The 4975-nt window shown below is 35.2% G+C and overlaps 1 protein-coding gene across 1 annotated transcript in view; it reads left to right on the forward strand.

Annotated features, from left to right (window-relative positions):
- Positions 1-1219: 1219 nt before the first annotated feature.
- The window catches only part of LOC118268282 (protein artichoke), a 31245-nt gene continuing 27489 nt past the window's right edge, over positions 1220-4975 (forward strand). Inside the window, exon 1 of the mRNA XM_050706202.1 lies at positions 1220-1512. The gene's annotated coding sequence lies outside the window, so the exon portion shown is untranslated. The remainder of the gene's footprint in view (positions 1513-4975) is intronic.

Below are 4975 nucleotides of genomic sequence, written 5' to 3' on the forward strand. Positions count from 1 at the left end.
ACTAGGTATCACTTCGGAAAATATTTTTTCAATACAATAATTTTGTTATCTCAACTACTTTCTGCATATTTAATGAAATAAAAGAAAACATAGTAACAAGCACTCACACCACTGGCCTAGTCAAGTAAACGATAGCAGAATCAGAATACGAGGTCGAACAAAAACTGTTCCATTGTTTATCTATCGATAAATTACCAGTAGGAGATAAGAGTTTGGAAGTTTGTGTTGTTTCACACCCATACTTCAGTGAACACGTAAAGCCGTTGGTCCCGGTTGTCGTACGGAGATCTACGGCGATCGTTACAGGTAATCAGGCCCGAATGTCTGATAAACGAGGCTAACCGAGGAGGTCTTATCACTTTTGAGAGATTTTGGGGATGGCGGCAGTCACTTTGTGTAAATCACGTGATGTATCAAATATTGACCCCAACTTGAAAACAGGAAATTGATGTGAAAATCCTATAAATCCCGCCATACTTAGAAATTCTTATCAAAAATTAAAAGTCCGTTGACGTCTTTTCGTTATCCATAATAACCGCCAAATAAAAGGAACAATAAGAAAGCACGTGTTTTTTTCCTCACAAAAGCAATCTTTTTCAGAGAGTTATGTGTATTTCGGCACCCCTTGACCCTTTCAGACGAAGTAGGAATATCAATCAGCTGTGAAACTTGCTAACTATGTCGGTATACAAACCGCAATCCCACATCAAACATTTATTTACATGGTTATCACAAACGATTTTTTATGTTTATGGAAAAGCGGTGTACAGCCCACAAAACTAGCTATATGATACGATAAATAATAAGTCATAATTTGCTTCAAGATGAAAGTTTTTTAAACCAACTTTGGTACCTATTAAAAACACATAATAAGTGAGCCAGTAAAAGGCAGATATTCGCAAAGTACTCCGGCAACTTTTAAGCGAAGCTACTCGTAGAAAGGATCATAAGATATCAGCTTCACGCCTCCGAGTAGCACTCAATAGCGACTTTAAGAGAGTCATTAACAGCATGGCACCGGAGAAAATAAAAAGTGAACATAAACGTATCAAGTTATCGAGTGAACTAAACAGTGGCGATGTTCGAAAGCAGCTGTGGTGCATGTCTAACACATTAGCGGCTGACTTCAAACTAATCAAGAGCACAGTACCGTTCGCGTTACGCGTATACGATGTTCGTAATTTATTAGCGTTTATTCCCATATAGCAATCTGTAGGGATGCCGTTCTATTACGCAGACTCCGTCGAGATCCCTGCTCCAGTCGGCAACGAGAGTGGGGACGCACTGGTCGCTCCCGACACTGATACGTCCCGCGCTCCCGACACAAACGAACTCGGCTCGCGGACCATCGTCCACATTCGATCTACACTGTGTGTTTACTCGCTAACTTCCAGATTTGTTTGCGATCTGGTTGCATAACTTACCACGGATTTGATGTGAATTTGAACTATTTTTTGTGTGCACGGAATTATGGATATTGAAATAACCTGAAAGTTTTCTAACTTTCACAAGGTGAGTTGAATCTGATTTTGATAAGTGTTATTTTATCGCGTTATAATTAAGAATTCAAACTTACGTTTTAACGAATTAAAGTTAAATTTTGTTCATCAAAGTTAGTTACCTGTTCGTGAACGGTAATGAATCCTCAGTCCGTCCATTCAGTTCAGGTCGGCGCGAGGTAAACTTTTCATCCGCTATTAACTAAACTTTCTCGCAATCGATACTCGTTGGACGTTTACTTTTCGAATTTATTTAATTTAAAACTACTAATTTTCATGTTTTAGTTCTTATATTTTTTTAAATATTTAATCTAAAAATCGTTTAAATAAAAATATTGAAATATGTTTCTCAAACAATTTCATAAAAATATGTAACTCGCACTAACCACGTGAATACAAAAACTTCCTCTGTCAAATCACTATCGATTCTATTTCCATACAAGACAAAAATGACGCGTTAAACAAATTCTATTTGCGATATGACATAATGAACTGGTTTATGTGTCGTAAGTCGCATCGTAACACAGTGCAGTACCGCAATAAGTCTAAAATAAATACTCGTAAAGTTCAAAACTGTACAGAGCAGATGGCGATGAGCGGGTGATAGGTGTAACGCAAGTACGAGTGTAGTTGGGATGACAAGCTTTGACACCCAACACTCGTCAGCGCCCCTATCTCGAGAGTGACAGATAAGTACCATTTGTTAGCCCGAAAGCGGAGTGCTCTGCGCTGAAACCGGTGAAAAATCTCATTGAAGCGTGCTCTTATTGAGGAAATTAATTTATATTGTTATACAAGCTTTGACCGAGCTCGTTCTATTCAATTAATTTTAAGACAATTCTTCTTTAGCTTTGACGAATTTTACGTTACAATAGGTAACTGGTACAAGAAATTGTATCACTAACGGAAATTTGTTTTTAATGTAGGTCGTAACGTTTATGTTTTAATACCTATATTTTGATAAAATGCCGATAGAGACCCATTTGCTCGATCGCGATGTAATAACAGCCCATTGTTTTAGCTTCTAAAGTGGCAAAACAATGGCAGTGGCATGTTATTAACGCGGAGATTCACTTACATAGAAGATATGTCCACTATTTTACAGGCTAGCGTGACAGCGGCACGGGTAATGATGGCTACGAATGTCATTCACGATTTCCCCTTTCATAACATCAGAATTATCAAGCTTCATGCGGTTTTAGGCTCACACAAACTTCTGTGTCATGTCAATCTATTTAACGTCCAATCATGTTTGTTCAAAGAGGGAATTAATTTTGGGATCTAAAGGTACCTACTCTATTTTTAACCTTAGAGTAATAGAAAGTTAGCTAATTTGTATACAATTTGTTATTGAATACAAATACTAGGCCTGATATATAGTTATTTTTTTTTTATTTCGAAGTGTTTTTTCTTTTGAATTGTATTTTTCATACCACAATTAATAGTGAATACTTCTGCTTCGGTCTCTAAAGTATGTCACGCGTGTTGTGTATCTTTGAATTGAAACTATTGTTATTGTAAGGATTATATACGAGTATTATATAAACTCGTGACCAAGAAATCCGGTGTTCTATAGAAAAGATTATCTGTTTTCGACTCAAATGTGCGGAATAAAACGTATTTTTCGGGCTCCCTACATTTTCTCTTGTAGCAAAAATAGCCTTTAGTCACAATACATAATTATGTGTGTAGGTACATGTATTATATACTTTGTTAGTAAGGTACTTTGATTCTTTACTATATGATACGATCAGTCAGGTTCCGTGGAATTGAAACGAGGACAAGTTAATTACTGAATGTAAATAATTGTAAACCAACAAACCAGGTTTGTGGGAACGTGATATGTAGAAATTGTCGTCGTTATTTATTTTACCAGTTCCCATAATAAACTGAAAAAATATTGAATAAAGTAAAATAGGTACAAATAAACATAACATATAGCTTAAGACGTATATTGCTTTCTAGGAATCGAAATTATAACAGAACATGAATAAACTGTTTGACTTTTTTTTTCAAAGAAGAAAATATGTTCTTCATCTCTTGATATAAAAATACAAAATTGCTATTTTGCGCTTACTCTGCCAATAATTAAGTTAAAATTTTAATTTTATTTAATCCATCCTACCTTGTGTTGCAGACGTGAGCAAAATTAATACATTTACTGCTTGCACAATTTACAGTATATTTTCGAGTAATTATCGACTGATTTTATGACTACTAAATGATTGTCCGACAGCTCCAATTGCGTATAGATTTCTCTCATAATATGAGTAAAAAGTAGGTGCCATATTTGATGTCACCCTCGAAACAGTGAGTTTTTGTGATTTTACTCTTAAATCGATCCAGTGTCTGATTGTAGAGCCTGTTTAATGGAAACATCAAAAACTTTCCTTTATATAACATAGCCTTTCAGTGATATCATCCCAATAAGAGGAATTGTCTATTTAACCAGAATTACAAGCGATGGTCCTTACATGGAAAGCCTTGTATATAATAATTAAATCCCACTCGAAACCTGATATTAATGTTGACAAAGGCTCTATAGAAACACATATTGTAGGAACGTGATATGTAAAAAACATGTTTTAGTGAAAAAAGCCAAACACAAAACCTGTCAGACTGAAGTAAACAAACAAATATGTAGACCAGAAAATATGACATAGTCACTAAAAAACAAAGGTTAGTTCACAGAGTGTTTGCGATACGAACCCACAGTTCAAGTAAACACATACATTTAAGTATACAGGAAAGGCTGAATATTTTCGTCTGACAATGTTTAGTAGTTTACTGAATTTTTAATCAAACTAAAATACATAGTTTACCTATCCTATCTTTGGTTCAGTAAGTTTATACTAGTGCGGTCAAACTATATATATTCTATGTATGCGGTCAATAATTAGCAATGTTTATTTTTGTTAGAAAGATTAAAGTGTGCAAAATCTCTAACGTTTTACCATCTAGCAGTTATCGAGTCAATCTATTCGAGAATCGATTAAAACAAAGATTTATTCTGAGATGGAAAGTTTTGAATCCGTGATGGTAAAATTAGATCAAAACTCAAATTCCACTGCGCCAAATGTTAGCCTCTTTGTAGGTAGATTCAAGAGGAGGGTCTTAATGATGAGGTCGGCGAAGGTTAACCGTCCTTAAATCATAAAAACTCTGTAAAAACTCGAATAAAAAATTATCTACTTAGCAATTTGCTTTATCTGCTGCCGGTTTTTTGTCTTTGCCTCAGCTGTTAAACCCTTCCAAGTTCTTTCTAATGGTTTTGGGGTTTAGCCAGAGAGCAAAAAGAAATATGTTTGACAATGCAAAAGTGCGTGAATTTTTAACTCGAAAGACTAATGTTGGGTAGGCGGTAATGTTTTGTTTTTAATATATTGTGTGGTGCATCTAGTGAACTGTTCTTATGCGAAACCGTTTTTATATCTTCTGGAGTTTTTTCCTTTGGGTTGTACATAACGATGTTTTAA

This window comes from Spodoptera frugiperda, chromosome 29 (genome assembly GCF_023101765.2).
Source record: "Spodoptera frugiperda isolate SF20-4 chromosome 29, AGI-APGP_CSIRO_Sfru_2.0, whole genome shotgun sequence".
NCBI lineage: Eukaryota > Metazoa > Arthropoda > Insecta > Lepidoptera > Noctuidae > Spodoptera > Spodoptera frugiperda.